Source organism: Falco rusticolus, chromosome 6 (genome assembly GCF_015220075.1).
Source record: "Falco rusticolus isolate bFalRus1 chromosome 6, bFalRus1.pri, whole genome shotgun sequence".
Taxonomy (NCBI): Eukaryota; Metazoa; Chordata; class Aves; order Falconiformes; family Falconidae; genus Falco; species Falco rusticolus.
The window spans coordinates 987,065-1,005,494 of record NC_051192.1 but is presented as its reverse complement, the minus strand read 5'-3'; the positions used below and the strand labels follow the sequence as shown (position 1 = coordinate 1,005,494).

Here is an 18,430-nt window from a genome sequence, read left to right as displayed (position 1 = left end):
TGATCTGGCTGACGGACGGTGTGACCTTTCAAAGCACATATGCCAATCGTCAACAGTCTGTCATTCATCACATATACTGGTGTTTGTTGGGTCTGGCACAGAGAAAAGCTTTTTTCTAGGAATCTGAAACAGCACATCTAGTAATGCCCTTGAATCTTTTGACAGCAATGAAGACCTCCTGCAAAGGGGTGGGTACACTAGAAATAAACCCAAGATTTTCTTCAGAAGAAGCTGTCAGGTGGGCTGTTTACTCAAAACCTATAAAGGAAAGAAGCCAGTAATAGCTGGCATCCTTCACTCCCTCTTGTGGACGAGCAGGTATTCCCCCAACAGGTTTATCTAGCCATCCTTTGACGCCAGCACTGATAGCCTGTGCTGTCAAACCTTGACCAGGAAATGTGTGGTAAGGCAGCCCGGCATGTGGAGCAAGCCACAGGCCCACGAAACCCAAATCCTGTTCCCCACCCTCTGCCATTACCTCACTATTTTCAGTGAGCAACCAGGACACATATTTTTGGAAGGAAACCGGATTTTCCTCTGGGTCACCCTTGACCACTGGCACTGCGCTGCTCCCAGGAACCCCCAAACGCCTGCTGGGTGACGTGCAACCACCATGGTGGCGGGTGTTGGGTGTTGGCCTTACCGGCTGCTTTTGTGGGGCTGCTGGAGAGAGGGTTCTCTTCCTCCCGGTCCCGTTTCCCTTTCCTGCAGGCAGAGACAGACATTATTTCAACAACCGCTTGCAAAAGGAAACAGAAAAACCATGGGGCAGCCCCCACAGGCCTGGTGCCAGGCAGGCCCCTCCACAGCCCCGCGCCTCGCCTCATCCGCACTGCCACTTCCTGAGGAGAAAAGCGGCTGCAGCGCCCGGGCCCCCCTCAGGGTCGCCCAGGCCCCCTCAGGCTCGCCCGGGCCCCTCAGGCCCGACCAGGCCCCTCAGGCCCGCCGCCGCGCTGCCGGCCGGGAGACCCGGGCCCCGGGCAGGGCCTTCCCGCGGCGCATCTGCCGGCCCCTGCCGGCGGGGGGCGAGGGAGCGCGGGCGGAGCCGTGCGGGCTACGGGCGGCCGCGGCGGGCCCGGGCCAGGCGCTGCGGGGCCGGGGAGGGGGGCGCGGGCACCGCGCTGGCACGGACCCAGCCATGGCCCCGCCGGCCAGAGCGTCTGCGCGGGCGGCGGGTCCACCCCGGCAGCGGCCGGCAGCCGCGGGGTGTGCGGAGAGACGCGAGGAGGAAAACACAAATACCGGAGGGCCGCGGGATGGCAGAGCTGCCTCTAGCCCGGCTTTCCTCCGGGCGCGTTAACGCCGTGTCACTTCCCCGGGTTCCGAGGGGGGCGCTGTGTGGAGCGCCGGGCGCGGCGGCCCCGGCCCGAGGCCCGGCGCGGCGGCGGGCACAGGGCTGCGCCGGGTCCGCCGGCTGCAAACCGCATAGTGCGGCTTGGAGGGAAGATAACCCCTGTTCCCAGGTGGGAGGTGAGCAGGTGGGTGGGCTGCAGGCGCACAGAGCTGTGCAGGGCAGGGCAACGCGGGCGGTGTGCGCAGCGGGGTGCCCGCGCCGTCCTGCTGGGCACCGGCCCCGGGGTGTGCCCCTCCACCGCGGCACCGGGCGGCGGGCGCGCTCTGCCTGCAGCCCACCGTGTGCAGGGCATCGCGGCCCGGCCCTCGCTCTGAGCTGCTGGAGGGCACGCGTTCCGTATGCGTGTTCAGGGCGTCTCGTGTTCCGTACACACGTTCAGGGCATCGCACGTTCCATATGCATGTTCAGGGCATTGCGTGTTCCGTACACGTGTTTAGGGCATCACATGTTTTGTGCGCATGTTCAGGGTGTCGGCCGCTCACACGTAGGGCAGGATACACGTGTCTCAGTTCTAATGCAAAGCAGCACTGACCCTCAGAGAGCACTGCTGGTTCTTATGAACTCCACATGCTCCCCCACCGGGGTTTGCCCTCTCTCAGGGGGCTATTTGAGTCAGAGGTCACGGTCTCCCATTCCCACAATTACCTTTATCCTACTTTCAACCAGTTTTCTGTCAGTGGCAACACTTCATTAACTTGTGGCCTCCTCCTGCAGTGAAAACTTCCTCACTCAGAGGCTTCTTTCTGCATAACTTCAGGCAGGGGTGTTCTTTTCCCCATCCATTCTTAGTTTCCCATCCTTCCTGAGGCTGACTTCCTCGATTAGAAGTCCCTGCATTCATCACTTTTAACAACTTTAGAGAGTCCACTTGGCCTAAGCTTTGTGCTCAGATTTGTTTAAAATACAGCTAAGTAACATGGCACCAAGGAGTTTAATGGGCAGCACGATGAAAGCATCACAAATCCTGCTGGGAAGTAGGATACAAACTGCGCTGAATTTGGGGCATACCCATTGCCTAGGCACGTGGCACACATGCTGCAACAGCAGCAGCAGGCACGGTGACAAGGACCCCAGGGCGGCAGCCATGGCACAGACATCCTGACCCTCCTCATAGGGGTGCAGCGAGTGCTCCGGGACACGCCAGAGCTTTCCCAGCAAAGAGAATATAGCGCAGTGCTGCTGCCAAGCATGGCACAGCCAGCCGTGCCGGGGCAGCGGCAGCTGGGGGCAGCCCCTCTCTGTCGGGCGAGCAGCCGGGGAGGAGGGCTGCCGGCCGGCCGCTGGGCAGGCTGCTGCCAGTCGGGAGCTGGCTGCGCTCCCTGGCACGCATGCTGCTGCTGAGACTGGGAGAGAGCTAGTCGTTTTTTCCAAGAGCCTTGGGACTGCAAAAGTACTGGTGGCAAATTATTGTGTTTAGAAGGAAGTCATTAAAAGGAAGAAAATAAATTTGAAGTCCTGTGGAAGCCAAGAGGGCTTCATTTTTCTCCCAGGTGAGCTGGCTCAAGCTGGGAAAGGTTCCCACAGGGAGGGCCTTTGAGTCTGCTTTTCAGGCGCAGCAGCTACGCCTCTGCCTTGCATTTACAGCCTCCCTCAAGCCAGGCCTGGGCTTTTGGGATCACCAAGCATGTGGAGATGCGAACCTGGCTACCTCCTGGGCTGTAACTAATCCCAGACACTGCTCTAGTGCCAGGCTACCTCTTGCCATTCACTGCCTGTCCCCAAGAACTACCCACCCCTCTGGGGAGTGGGATGGCACCTTTTCTACAGGCTGGAAGGCAGCACCACAGCGCTTCATTTCGCTCCAGGGAGTGGGGCTAGGGAATGCAAAACATCAGCAGAATTGCTTTATTTAGCTATGGAAGCACATGCGATATTACAGCGCCCAGAAACCAGTCATCTCTGTGATTTCATCCCACCAGATAATCTGGAGCCTTTCCCATTAGAAAAGCTCCGGCAGTGGGGAATACCACTGGTAGGTACTGCTGGGTCCTGGAAAAGCAACAAGCTCCAGTAAGCAGAATTGACAAGGAAGCCATAGGGCTTATTAACAAACACCTACAGCTTACCAGTTTCTATTTGTCATATTAGGTGGACAACCAGATCTTTGTTTCATTTTCCGCCTCTCCCTCACCAGAAGGGAGAGGTCCTGTGCCTGCCTCATAAAGCCGTGCACTCCCCCAGTCCCCCTGCCACTGTAATCTACATTCTTTACCTTTATTCCTTATGGACTGCATTATCAGCAAAGAGATTACATTTGCCTACATTGTGTAGTGCAAGACTATAAGTGTGTGCTGTGCTCCTTCTTTTTATCAGCATGTTAAAGTTAGCACATGATAAAACTATGCTAGCAGCCATGTCTGAAGTTGGTTAAAGAAGAAGATACACAAGAGCCAGGAAACACAGAATAAAACCCCACACTTGACATTTACCAAAGATCAGACTACTGAGGGTCACACATGGGGAAAAGGAAATACACTTTCTGACTATTGCAGCTCTGTCACAATGTCAGTTTTCAGAGTGTTGACAGTCTCAAGACCAGAGTCTTAAGCTGTACAATTTCATGTCATTGAAGCTAATGGATATCTGCCAACTTACCATCTTAAAAACGTAACAATAACATGAAGAAAAAAGTCTGTCTTCATAAACAGCAGAACTAGCAAGTTCATGTCTTTTCAGTCCTTTCCCACTGTCACACCACAGGGCAGCAACTCTGTCTACTCACTTCCTCCTTTCACAACAGCTACAAGTGAATTTAGTACATGAAAACAAAGTAACAGCTGAATAGCCTCTGCTCCACAGGAAGTGCCCAGGGCAGAAGAGATGCTGAGGAGACACAAACAAGATTGATTTTCTCACTGTTGATACAAAAAATTTTCTGTTGTTTAATAGAAATTATTAAATCAAAGTTTGTAGTCTGCATACTTTGAGTGTTTTGAGTTCACTCCCCACAATGAACTAGCCCCTTTTCTCAAAACTGAAAGCAAGCAAGAAAATCCATATATTTAAATTATTATTCACATGCATTTCACTTCCTAGCTCTAGAGGCTGTTACTAAAACGGATGGAGGTTCAGGCTGTACTGGATTCCCATTCTGAAGTTCCCCTCAAGCCCTGCAGACAGTGCTTTAGCAGCCTTTGCTCTGGAAAAAACCTCTTGCAGTTACACCAGGAATGAGTGTTTTCAGGCTTCAGGTGAGCCACTGTGAGAAACAGCTCTTCAAACCCATGAGATGAGAAACTGCAACTGGCAACTCATCTCCACTCCTTCCAGACCACTGAGGTTTGCTGGTGGCACTGCAGACAGCAAAGGGTAGAGGAAGGCTGGAAGGAAAGCTCTCTTCTCCCACCCCACCGCCCCACACAAGGTGAGACACCTGGCATTCTCACTTAACTTTTTGCATGATCATCGTCCCTTCAACCTACAGCTGTGTCCTTTGTGTGCACACCATAGTTCAGCATGGAAAGTGCAGCTCATCTGCAGAGGCAAGAGACTTAAAAGCTGCATTATGACAGCAGACACACAAGGAGCGTCTCCAGACTCCCTGGTTGAGGTGTGTTATCCATCCTGATTCCTACCAAGGCTGGACCTGGGTTAGCACAATTGAGGGAATACACTTGCTTACTTGGAAAAAAATCCCAAACCATACCTATGCAACCCCCCAAAAAAGCGTTTGGTTGCCCTAAACCTCACTGATTTATTCAGATTTATTAGCTGGTCAGATGAAAGGTATTACTAGTCCTTCCAGACGTGCTGCAGTTAAGTCTCCAGGACCACACAAAAAGACATTGTGTGTTTCATGTTTTGCCACTTCAAAGGCAATCGTTCAAACCAGCAAACCTCCCTCTAAAGGGTCAGTTCCACTTAAGTTGAAATAGCCCTCCTTGTCATTACTATCTCCAGACAGAGGTAACGCGGGGCTAACGCCTTGCAGAGTTTGGACTGAACTATCACAGAGCACTTACCACTGATTCAGGTTCCTGGCTAACATGAAGGTCAACGTATAAGCTGTCCTACTTGTCTTTCTCATGCTTAGTCAAGTAGGCATCTCCAAGTTACCCCAACCCTGTAAGCTCTGCCCTGGTAACTGTGTTTCTCCTCAAGACAGGTTAAGGTTGCGAACAGCCAGCAGTCATCTGCATTACAAAGGGTGGATCAGCCAGGCATCCAAAAAATTCTTGGTTTTCTCCTTCCTGGCTATAAGACAAGTAATGCTTTTTGCTTCCTCTTTCATTAACTAGGAGTTTAAGCCTTTCACTTGCTGCAATCAGCACCCTACGGTACAGGAAGTTTAAAAGACCAAATGTTATTTCTGCTGTACCACATGCCAGTAAATTGCCTTTCCCCCCCACCCCCTCCCATGAAGCTGTTGCTGTGGGTCTGCCAGCAGTATCTGACTTTTTAAGGTGCTACTTCTAAACTTTACATGAAATCATGGTAGCCAGTTCATGTATTAATAACAGGCCTAAGAATTTTGTGATTTCAGGAGGAAGTTTCTCTCCAAAAAGTAGTTTTCTGTTGTAAAGGCTTGAAAATGTGAATGTTGGGGACCAGCAGGAGCCAATTTTTTTTCTTACAGCCCTGTCCAAATCGTGCCTCTCTCCTTTGAGAGCCTTTGCTGGAGTGGGCACAGAATGGCTCCTACCCTTCTGACTGATATTACCTCTCTTCTTTTTTGGGCTACTCCCTTCGCATCTGCTGCTCCTTGATTCCACTTTGAGGTAAAGTTTTTTAGGCTGCTGACACTATTATTTTTGTTCTGTTTAAGCTTTTAGAACAGTGGATGCAGACGTAGGGTTCCGTGGGGCCTCATTTCCTCCCTACAAAGAGCTTTTCTGCATCAATGCTCACTAACCATAAAACAAAAGCATTATATGATGCAAGGATAGACATGAAGCACACTATAACTTAACTCTCATCTTGCACCTAAGCACAACTTGGGTCTGTCTTAACTAGCATTGTATTTCCTTCTTACAGACTTCCCCTCTTGCAAAGTATTTCTATTTAAGCCTCCACACCCATGCTCTTCCCTTGCATTCCTGCTACCCAGTGATTCTGTACATCCTAATTGCTCTGCCTGTGCCTGTGCCACAGCTGCTGCCCGACGGCAATCCTGCACTTTGCAGCTGTGATGAAGGAAGCACATAGGAAGAGCAGAGGCAGCCTCTCTGTGGGGCAAAATAACCCTTTAAGTATTGATTTAGCCTTTGCCGTTTATTCCCTTTCATTCTTATTTCTACCTTATGAAGCAAGTGATCTACAGTCTCTTCAGCTTCTCTGTCACCGTACATACCAGGCAGCAACTGGACTCCTTTATTTCTGGCAGGGACCGTGTGTCCGAGTTCCCAGTTCTTGTACGCCTGGGATCTGGGATGGAAATTGTTACAGCTGCACCTACATATGTCTATACACACATACATATCCACCAAGGATTTGTCATTTTCTCATGCTGTTGGGCCTTTAGGGAATTTCCAAAAGAAGCTTCCAGCCTCGCTTGAAGTAAATACTCCCAGGAGAACAGGAAATAAAGTCTAGCTTCTTGCCTGGATTTTCCATAGCCTGATACAGTATGGAGGTCCAGCAAGAAGTGTCAATTGCAGTATTCATGCACTTCTCTCCACTATAAGTCCTCTAGGGCTTAAGGGCTGAGCCACCTTTACTGACTTTCTATACTGCTAGGGGTCTCTCCCCTGTCTAGTAACAGACTTACTTTTGTTACAGCAATCACATCAGCTCTGAGGTCATTACCTATCCATCAGATTTAATCAGAGTTCAAAAGTAATTTGAGATGAGCACACCCACATTGGCTTTGTATCTTCTAGAAGCCAGGCTCAAAATAAAGAGAAGAGTCATGTCTTTCATCTAGAAGGCTGGCATCCTGCAAGCGGGGTTATGATGAATGGAGTGAAACTGAAGGCCAGAGAGCATGGCATTATCTGCTCCCCAGCAGTTCTCTCCACTGTATTGCTTCAGGGAGCTTCTCAGAATATCATTTTACTTTAACTGAGTTCTCATTCATAAGGCATAGGATTGACAATGGCTTTGGTATTAATTTCACACAACAATTCTAGGAGAGCATCTTTATAACTTAAAATGGAGGCTCCATTCTGAGCCTGTTCAATGTATCCTGATTTGAGGTGACAGCCTTATTACCTGCCCCATATATTATTTTGGAGTAGTTACACTTTTTCCCATAATTTCTTTTTATGAAGTTACGGCTGCTAAACTCTGGCCCTCTGCTAAGGTCCATTCAAGTCATGCCCGCTTCTAGTGCCTGCATTCTGGCAGAGTCACAGCTGAAGGACTAAAGCCCACCAAAAGCCAGGCGTGTACCAGTGCCCCTACATGAAAGGGGCACTGCTGAGCTCTAACTCTCTGCAGATGTGCTGCTGACAGAAAGTGGCAAGAAAGTGCTCTGAGACCTGTTGGCTTCCAGCTCTTCTCCAGTACTCCACCTGGGCATACTCTTTCCTGAGCTGTGAAATGCTTACAAAGGCCTGCTGGTTTCCCCAGCAGGCCTAGCAGTTACACCATAAGGAAAGCAAAGACTTCTCTCCATTGCTACCCTTTTGCTTTGGGCTATTCAGCAGTAAAAGAGTGGTTTTGCGCCTTCCTCTTCTGAGCTGTCACCAGAGCAGAAGTGCAAAGGAAATTGTGCCCCAGCCTGGAGATGATGAGGGAAGCAAAGCTAAAGCTGTCAGTGATACATTAATGCAAAAACCCATCTTCCCATCTGTCTGTGACAGCCTCCTTGTAAGTGTTCACATGAGCTACCCTGATCCAGCGTGATCAACGCTGAGAGCATACTATTGTGCAATCAACCTACACGACCACCTCAAAACGAACACCAGGCTATCACACCTCCAGCTTCAATCCTCAGAGCTCCAAAAGCTCCCGCTGCTACTGAAAGATTGAAGCCAACTGTGTTTTTTGTTTGAAGAGATTGGAGCCTTGTTGCTGGCTTTAGGCTAGTATTTCTGGTGTCCTGGTTGCATTTATTCATGGCCTGCAATTACTACAGAGATCCCACCCTGTTATACCTTTTGGAGCAGGAAGAGCGGTGCAGCTCCCAGGGCTGGCACATACCCACGGCTGCCTAGCCTGCTTTTCCACTGCCAGTGCTGACACAGCTTGGGAGAGGATTACAAACGTTTTGGACTTGGGCTGAGGCAGGAGAACCCCACAAGACCTCTGCCCTGCTGGAGCACAATTTCATACACCGTGTTCCTGAGTCAGCTGGCGGATGGCCTTGAATTCCTTTGGTAAAAGCATCAGACTAAGACTGCCTTAGGCTCTGCATCTGAACAGATACAGAAGAGACCCTGCCCTCTGGCCTAAGGCTTATATATTGCCTAAAAGCAAAGGTGCATTGCAGATAGAGCGCTGGTCTTTGTCCTTAGTTTCCAGACGTAAGCTCCTTAACTGCTTTACAGAAGAACTCCCTCCCTTATCTGTTATTTTTAGATTAGCTATTTTTAAGAGATTGCCTGATGCCTACTTACTCGGAGGTTTTTTGATGCTCACCATTTCTTGGTACTGAATGCTCTGTTTTATTTGCATTACATTGCATCAGTTTATATTCTACTGACTGGATTACAGACAGTTTGGCCTAAGCAGGCATGGGAACAGAGAGGTCTCATTAAAAACACCAAATTAATGGGGAAAAAAAAAAAAAAAAAAGAAAAATCAAAGCTGTAGTGACTCAGTCACTGCCTCACTTTACTCTGGGAACAGAGCCGATTCCCTTGGGTGGAGATGTCTTTTCCAAGGGTGCTGCAATCTGCAAGCTCTGGGCCTCTCAGCACTTTTGAAACCAGGGTGCAGTCGACAAGAATTTGGCACGTACCTGCCTCAGGGCTATGTTAGGCTGACAGACAGGCGGATATTCCTTTTGTATTTTCAACTGTAACTTCAAACTTTCAACTTTTCCCCCTAAAAAACAGGGGAGGGGGGAGCAGGGAGAACCCTTTATTCCTCCACAAAAAATCCAAGTTTGCTGATGGAAATCTACCAACTGCAGTGACGTGCTGGACCAGCAGCACCAGCTCCCAGCACCAGCCCTCTCTTCTCAGCATCACACAAGCCACTCACGACTTTCCCTCCTGTCCCTGCTGTCAGTTTCTGATTGCCCCCAGCTCAGGCAGACAGCCCTATTGGACCCTGCTAGGGGCTCCCTGGCTCTGCACAGTCTTGCCTCTGCATGGGCACCTCTTCCGCACCCCGGCCAAGCTCACGCCAACTAAGGCTTGGATGAAGCATGGCTAACTGCAGTGCCTTGCTCCTCTGCCAGGGGAATCTCTGCACCCCTTCTTTATATAAAAAAGGAAACAGAAGTGTGCCCAGACACGGATACAACTGTGGTTTTTAGTAAGGGATCACCTGATCAGGAATGAAAGAGTTTGTCACCCTTTATTTGCCCCAGGAGGGAATCTCAAGTCCTCTGTAACATGGGCTTGCATGTTGTTTTTCTGAAGTTTCCATTAGCTGTCACCAAGTCCCTGATCCCAAGACAGCAACAGGCCAAATGTTTGTTAACATGTTTACCACTTTTTTTGTTTCCCAATCTTGGGGGGAAAAAATATCAGAGCCTGAGCACAGCCTGAAACCTGAGCAGCCTGAGCTGGCTGTGGCTCTGCTTTGATCAGGCCTCCAAAACCAAGGAAGGACAGGCAGCTCTGGGACCTGGCAAGCCGCAGCGTCTCTCCAATAACAGAGAGACGGGGGTGTTAGCGTTTAGAGGCATTAGAAACAACTGGGAAGCAGGATATGTCTGCCTGCTACTTGGCTACCTGAGCATATGTGTTTATGACATACTGTCTTGGCTTGTTGTACAAGCCCACAAAACCCTATCAGGCTGTTACTACCAAGTTTTCCTCCTAATGCAGACAACTGTGATGGATCCCAAGCACTCAAATTCACACAGATCTCCTTTCTAGGTGGAGAAGACAGCAGCCCTTTGCTTCTTCTGCACCACAGTTCTGCCTGGAAGTTACGCAGAGACCAAACCACGCTGCCAGTCACTGCGCCATTGCACTGCGATGCTTTCATACCCCAACTCAGAAGATCAAAGTCAAATGTTTCCAAGTCTCATGATGACTGAACTGAGAAGAAATGCTGAATTTTTGGAATGCAGACATTCTGGAGGAAAGTTTGCACTTTTTCAAGTGGCTATTAGAGTCAACGAACTTCTATACATAATTCATACATATATATATTTTCAACCTGACAAAAGTAAGCTTAGCAGCTTCTTGCTAATGATCTCAAAGCAAAACAGTATACGTTGGGGCTTTCAATGCATGATCACAGCATCAATAATAAATCTCTGTAAGAAAAACACTATTCCCCAACTACACCAAAGAGAAGAACAAAAAGGCTTGCTTATAACCCAGAAACTCCAGCTAGTCCTGTTCTGACCCAGGTTACTCAGGGCTCAGCATCAGAGGGCAGGTGCTGCTCATCACAATTTTTGCCGCAAGTCTGAAAGATTCAAGCCAAGAGTTCATTCCAAATAGCAGCACCAGTACAGACAAGCAAGCCATGAGATTTGTAACACGTATTTGAAGACCAACAAGGAACTAGCCAACTAGTAATTTAAGAGACTAAAGTAACTGCATTTAGGCCTCCAAATCACTACTGAAACTTGTATTTAAACAGAGCATAGGTGTTTTCTATTTTTAATGCAAAAAGCAAGGGCTAGAATGGTTTCTATTACACTATCCATTTTTACTTTTGTACTGTGGTTTCTTCTGACTAGAGCTAATGTACCTTTCTTTCTTCATTTATCCTATGGTGGGAAGTACTTGTTTGCTTCCCCAGCTGGAGTTCTGATCCACACACAGCAACTCAAGTCACTTGAAGCTGGGAGAGGTTGTCCAGTTCCTTCTTTGGCCACATGAAAGTCTGTGACTTTATTTCCAGTGTCACAATGTCCACAAAGCAAGCTAGTCCCTCACCCCAGTGTATTAGTGGTTGTGCCTACTACGGCAAAACTGTCATAACCAAACCATGCATGTCTGTAGCTGAGAAGTGCCAAGTAGGTATTTTTACCACCATTTGACCTTTTAAATCAGAAATCAGAGCAATGGTATATTTAACATTTTGGTGGGATCTGTCACTGAGTCTGAAGAATAGCTGCTCTCTGGAATAGCCACTCCACCTACCAGTACCATATTGCCCTAAATCAGTCACCTTAGGTAGCCAGCATTCAGTTGGTAGGTAACACATGGGCACATGGGGGCCAGGCACCAGAATCGGATCTCCACAGAGCTGTAATTTCCATGACTCACATTATTTAATAGCAACTCACCATCAGGGGAACCCGGAGTTACTAAATAACAGCAGCTTCCCATAGATCAGAAAGAAATCTTGTCATTTTAGAGCACAGCATGTTTCACTTTACAGAAATTTAAACAGCAACATGATTCTTGCAAGACCACTGCTGTGGCAATACATGCATCCTCCCTGCCTCCATTTACCCCCTTCCGGTCCCTGTTCACCTGTTTTTGAGGAAGAGGATAGTGTTGGCAAAGACAGCTTTGTTTTCTTTACAATATCCTCATTATTCTTTTAGAAAATCCCTTCATTTCCTGGATAAATTAAGAAATTATTTAGATACTTAGGGTAACAAAAATGCAAGGCCATAGGAACCTGAGAAAGGCTGGGGGGCGGGTAGAAAAATTTGACATAATGGAAGTACTGGTGCAGATTTTTGGGTTTACGTTAGAGGAATTCCACTTTCCACTTCCCTCATAAACATCATGTCTCATGATGCTTCCCTCCCACTCTTAAACTCTGCACTGGCATTTGCTTAGCCGTTCCCTGGCACTAATACAAGTTTCCATAGCAAAGGATGTTAAATGAGACTGCAATCACAAACTTGAGGAACTACTAAGGACTGAAAGACAACTAAACCAGACATGAAGCAGCACAAAAATGCAAAATAACACTGGAATATCCCTGCTGGGAACTCCCTGTTAGCATTGAGAGATTCTGGGAAAAGTTTCCCTTTAGAAATCCTGCCTTAAGAAAAGCATCCAGAAGTCTATGAGCCACAATTTAAAATCGCAGACTAGATCTGAAGTCCAAAACTGTGACTGGATCAGAAGAGATGCTCTCTATGTAAATATAAAATCCATCTAAAATCTTGTGAAAAATTAGGATAATGTGATAAAACTTAAAAATCTATGACACTTTCCCAGCAGAGCTTTAAGTGGAGCACTGAAACCATTGGCCACCAGAGCTCAAGCTAGCATTGGCTGGCATGATTCATGGACTTCAGTATAAAGAAGGCTTCAGAAATGAATGAAAGCTCTATTGACAACTCTTAATGCCCCTTAAAAGGGCTTCTGTGTAAGAGACCCCCACATATATTAGTAGGAGCACATCATCCATAGCCAAGTTTAACCCTAATGGCAGCACAAAGAAGACATTCCTTCCACAGGGAGATAACACAGTGATGTCTCCTTGAGTGCCTGAGTAATTTTCAATCCAAACTGGCAAGGGGGAGAAAAAAAATTCTGGCTTTAAAAAAATTTTAGACAAGTAGCAGGTCTCATGCTTCTTACTGGATGGGGTGTCTGATCACTGAGAGCTACTGTGTAGTTTGTAGGGGTGTATATACCTCCTCTCCATGTGTATTGCAAATACCAGGGCTTGTGCTAGTCTCTATGCCATTCATGTTTAGCAGGGAAATCCGAGTCATAAGGAGCAAAACAGGTCTAAAGAGATCATGGGGATGGTCGCAGTGGACAAGGCATTCCAGTTTTAAACAGGGGTAGTGGTAATATGACAAGCTGGTAGAGGGCTGTACCCTCACATTTGTCTCTTACATGAGACTGCTCCATTCCTGGCTGCACCTCAGCCCCCTCCATCATGGTCCTTGGGCTGTTGGGTGCCATTTCAAGCTGGCTCCCACCAAAACCAGCAGTCTCACCCTGTCCCTTGCACCCACTGCAGTGTTCCCCAAGCCCCTCGGCTGAGTCAATTCAGTGTGCAGGACCACCAGCCCAACTTTTCTCCCTCCCCAGCAGGTAAGCTTTGTGTCAGCTAAGCCATCTCACTGTGTAGTGCTAGAAGTGGCACACAGGGTTAGAGGGGCTGCACAACCAGCTTTGGGGAAAGAAGCTGGCTGGCACAGGGGAACCATTTTTTCACCTCCAGCATCTTGCAGGACCTCACTCTTCAGCACAGCAATGATGTCTCTAAACGATTGCCAGCCAAGTGCTCTTGCTGGGCCATTTCTGGTCAGCAAACCCCCAGGGGCTAAAGCCCTGCAGTCCTGCTCACACCCTGTAGTCCTGCTTAGACCCTGCATTTACCATGGCTCAGGATATCCATGCTACATGGCCTGCATGGAAGTGGATCATAAAGACTGCTATAAAGAAGGGATCAAAAAAACCCCAAACCAAACACTTTGGGTTCAACTGCAACAGCCAAGTTTAAGAGACAGTTGCTGAACTGTCACAGGGTAGGGCAAACCCTAGGGCAGGCAACAGAACATGGCCAAACCTGCCCTTTCTGCCCTAAAACGGCCAGGGACTGCTTGCTGAAGCAGCACAGACAGGTTCCAACCAGGGCCACGTGCTCCTGGTGACAGGCGGTGATGCCTGCTCCAGAAAATACACAGCTACATTGGGCCAAGAAATGAGCAAAGGATGGACTTTCACAGTCCAAAAGCTGGTGCCAGCAACCCCCTTGCACTGAAGGCTGTGAATTGATCCCAAATAGCTGCCCAGATTCGCCCTTCTCACCTGCAGTATGATCAGAGAGACAAAAAATCACCATACAGAGATTGCTACTCGTTCCTGTCATCTAGCACTCTCTCTCAGCAAGAAACACATTACCTCATTCAGGAAAGCAAGAATACTAATTCATTAATTTGCAACTTTTTAGTGCTAATGGTACATTTATGTGCCCCTGAGTCAAGTGAAGTGCAGTACACTTTTACATTAGCACTAATAACAGTTGCCCATCCAGCTCCCCTGTGTAACTACAAGATGCAGAATTAATCTGAATTTTCCCTTTGAAAATACAATTTTGTGTCCTGTAAGCCTTTAAAATTACACATAAGGTTCCATCTTCCCAAAACCAAGGACAGGCATACAACTGCCTCCCAGTAACACATCCTGCTTCTGTAGTGCTCCAATTCCTTCCTCAAAGGCCTAGCACACTTTAAATTAAGACATAACACCACCCCCACTAAATTAAAAAAAAAAAAAAAAGATGACATATTGTTTACATGGTCTCTTGCCCATTAATCTTTTAGGTTGTACGTGCTGTTTTCTTTCAAATATGGTTCAAGACAGTAATTTTACTTTCCTGCCAAGAAATAACTGACCACTGATTCATTATACTGAATGCCAAAAAGAAGAGCAATCCATAATGATGTAATCTAATAGCTATTTTCTAAAACACATTTAAACACAATTTTTGGACAAAATTAAGCCCAGAATAGGCTCTAGACAATGTACTGCATACCTCCAGGAATGGTATTATATTTCTGGAGGTAACACAGCTTCTGAATTATTGTAGTCATTAGCCTTGACAAACTATAGAAGTTCACACGCTAAAGGCCAGCACAAACTTTAAGCAGGTCTGCATCTATAGGTACTGGACAGACTTGGGAAAGATATGGACAGGGAGGGTAAGACTCATATGACTGATTTTAATCAACACTTAGACTTTCATATTGATTTCTTAGTAGCACAGAAAGTCAGGTTCACTGACCATGATGCTCTTTAGCTCTTTCTCTGCCCTGTACCCTCATGATAGATAGCATCAGAAGTGGGCAAGTATCTTGTCTGCTTGTAGCCCTCGCACATCGCATGCTGCAAGGGGTGTTTTCAGAGCACAGAACTGTCCTTGCAGCTGCCTTGTGTCTAGAGAAAGGCCAGAAGGGTTGCTTGCTGGTGGAACAGCATGCGAGCTGCCTGGGAGCCAGCTGGTAATCTGTTGCCATTTGGGTTCTTCCTTCCTCCCACTACTGGGCTCGTCAGACTTGGTAGTCACAAATCCACAGGCTCTGCCTTAGGTCTTCCTGCAGCAGATGCCAACAGGCGAGATTGTCATCCTATGAGTATTTGGTTGGAAGGGACCCCTGGAAGTCTCTATTCCAACCTCCTGCTCAGAAGAGGATGATTGCCAGGGCTAAATCAGGTCAGCTGCGGCTTTGCCTGGCAGATATTTGAACTCCCTCCAAGGATGGAGGTTCCCCCAAGCCCTCTGGTGATCTGTCCCAGGCCTGTACGTTTCCTTATCAGGAAGTTTCTCCCCAGCATCCAACCTGAACCTCCCAAGCCACAATTTGTGACCTTTGCTTCTTGTTACACCATCTGCCACCACCAAGAAGAGTGTTGCTCTGTCATCTTTTCAACTGCCCTTGAAGAGGTTGGAGGCTACTATTACATTGTCCTTTTGCCTTGTGGTCATGCCAGGACTTGGTTGCTGGCACCAATGATCAGACATTCTTCACAAAGGAGGTCACCAACAACATCCTGCTGGATGCTTGTGAGCACTTGGCACCTTTCAGCTGGAGTCGCCAGTATTTGCAAACAAGCCACGTAGCATCCACGCAAATGGATGCGTGTAGACAGAGCCAAGCAATCACGTGCCTTGAGTCAGGGTGCCAAGGGCAAGGTCCTGTGCCAGGAATCTCTTGGCAGCTGCCTATTCAGTTCCTTTGCATCCCTCACGGAGGGGAGGGGTGGGAGATAGTACTTCTTTGAGCTAAGAGGTTCATCAAGCATCATCATGTAAACAATAAAATATAAAGCCTGTGATGAAGACAAGAAGCATCACTGAAGGATGTCTCTTTCCAGGACGAGGTCAGCTCAGGCATATTCACAGAAATCTTGTGCAAGGACATGCTGAAGGAGACCACTGTGGAGCTAAGCCCAAACAAGCATCATGGGGCAAAGGTCCACTGTTTGAGAAATACTCATGGAAGAAGGAGTGAGAGCATTATTCCCCATATGGGTGTGGACACCACCACTCAATACTCCCCAGTTTTAGTGACAAAGCTCATGGGGTGCCCTTCTTGAGAGGGAAGGAGGAGTGTGCAAGTGTGCAGGCAGGAACCAATGGGAGAGATGGGATGTGAAAGGTAGGACATCAGCAGCACCATGGAGAAGAGGTTTCAGCAGCATACTCACCTACCTGGCAGGTGAAAGGTGTCTTGTTCGGAAAGCGGCTGCCACAGCAAAACCTTCCTCGAAAAGTGAATGTGCCCAACAACACTGTGTCATGGTTGCCTTAGTGCAGACACATCACCTCCTCTGAGGGCAGCCAACAGCTATCAGAACTAGCATTGCCTTTTAGACATGGCTGGAGCACGCTGACCCACATGACTTTAATCCTGTGCTTGAAGCTGTGCGCAGCCTCAAGGAGAAGGGATCAGCCGGGCCCTACAAAAGGCCAGGCCCTCTTCTGTGCCTCCAGAGGCCAGGAAGAAGGAGCTGATAGAAATCAAACATGCCCTAAGAGATGCAAGACAGGAGTCTTGCAGCACAGCAGAACACAGGCTGAATGTCGCTCACACCAAGGCTACCACAGGCACACAGCACAGCTTAGGTCTTCAGCCACCTCCCAGTGCAGAAGGGCGAAGGGGACCAGAAGCAGGCAGCACGAGCATCTCAAATTAGGGAAGAAATGGAGGACAACTAGATTAAATGGTAGAATATTCAATACAGCAAGGGGAAAGGGAACAGCAGCAATATTTAAAATAAAAGAGTAAAATAGATAACTGAAGGTGGGCAGCCTACCACCCATGACTCAGCACCTAAGATCTTCAGGCTTTTCTTTGAAAGCCATTGGTCTTTTAGGACAAAATCCCAGCAGCAAGGAGCTAAAGCCGCTCCCAAGCCCAAGACTATTTATAAACACTGATTAACTTCTTAAGAAAGCTGTATGCGGCCTCCCTTCTCTGGTAGGAACCTACCTCCCCTAACCAAAGCAGGTACTAAAGGCAGGGCCACAATTCATTAAACCTTTCCAGTCTTGGTATTCTTTGAATGCCAACTGGACAGCATGCCTTATTTACACATTCCTGCAGAAAAAGAAGAGAAATACTTGGTGTATCCTCGACAAAAAAGGGTTTTAATAGGATTCAGAAAGGTGTAAACAAATTCCCTATTGAGGATTGGGCTGCATTTTAGGGAGAAGTCAGATCCCAAGAGTGTAATTCCTGCCTCCCAGGAAGGAGTCGCCTCAGACTTCCAAGAAAACATTGGGCTGTGATTTGCACAGAAGGAACTTTATGCATTTTTCTGTGAAGTGACCTAGAAAAGGATGTGAGGCTCCACTAGTAGAGTGTTTAAGCTGTCGCTTATCTATGGAGTGACTTAAACAAGGATGTGATGCTCAGCTGCCAGATAATAGTTTGCTTCAGTGATTTAGTGATTCATAGTCATTCAAACAGAGCTGCTTGCCTGGCGAGTCAACATTTCACAGAATTTGGGTACAGGATGTGACTCCCAACCACATTGCTGAAGCTGTTTATGAAAAGGAAGAGATTCTTACAAGACTGTAGTTAACCTGATACACTAGTTTTAAAAATATGTCTTTTGTGCCCTTCCAACTGCAATAATCCGAACTGCACTTTGCCAGCTGAGAGTATGATGATGTAATGCTGAGGAGTGGGCAAACGATGGGATGGTTTGACTGCACTACTGTGATCTTGGTAAAGTAATTTCATGACCTTGTGCCTCAGATTCCTGCTTGTGAAATAGGAGTGAACTAAAATGTCCTTTCTCCCACAGTGCAGTTATTGTGCCTGTTCATACAGCTAACTTTTCAAGACAGGGGCAGTGCCAAGCAAAACACAGCCCTTAAAGAACAGTAACACAATAATCAATGTCCTGCATTCATTGGCATTGGTTTGCAAAAGTGATTTGGTGGTTATACATAGCTGTGGGCCCAAGGCAAGAATCTTAGAGGGCCTTGGGTTTTCAGAGATGTGGAGAAATCTGCTTTCATATGACGAAATTACAGGTGGTCAATAAGATAAATCTATATTTTATTTCCCAAACAAAAAGATTAAATAAAATCCTGAAGTGTCTTATATTCAGGACTGGGAAAATAAAT

The 18,430-nt window shown here is 47.7% G+C and overlaps 1 protein-coding gene and 1 long non-coding RNA gene across 9 annotated transcripts in view; one reads left to right on the top strand and one right to left on the bottom strand.

Moving 5' to 3' along the window:
- SHLD1 (shieldin complex subunit 1) overlaps window positions 1-18,430 on the bottom strand; it is a 94,363-nt gene that overhangs the window by 57,208 nt on the left and 18,725 nt on the right. For 5 of the 8 annotated variants that reach the window (XR_005104777.1, XM_037390991.1, XM_037390989.1 and 2 more), the window contains one exon: window positions 644-705. The gene's annotated coding sequence lies outside the window, so the exon portion shown is untranslated. The other 3 variants (XM_037390990.1, XM_037390994.1, XM_037390995.1) reach the window with 2 other exon arrangements.
- Window positions 1,381-11,036, top strand: LOC119149600. Its single transcript, XR_005104778.1, has 3 exons — window positions 1,381-1,463; window positions 4,391-4,718; window positions 10,288-11,036. It is a non-coding gene; the product is annotated as an uncharacterized LOC119149600 (long non-coding RNA).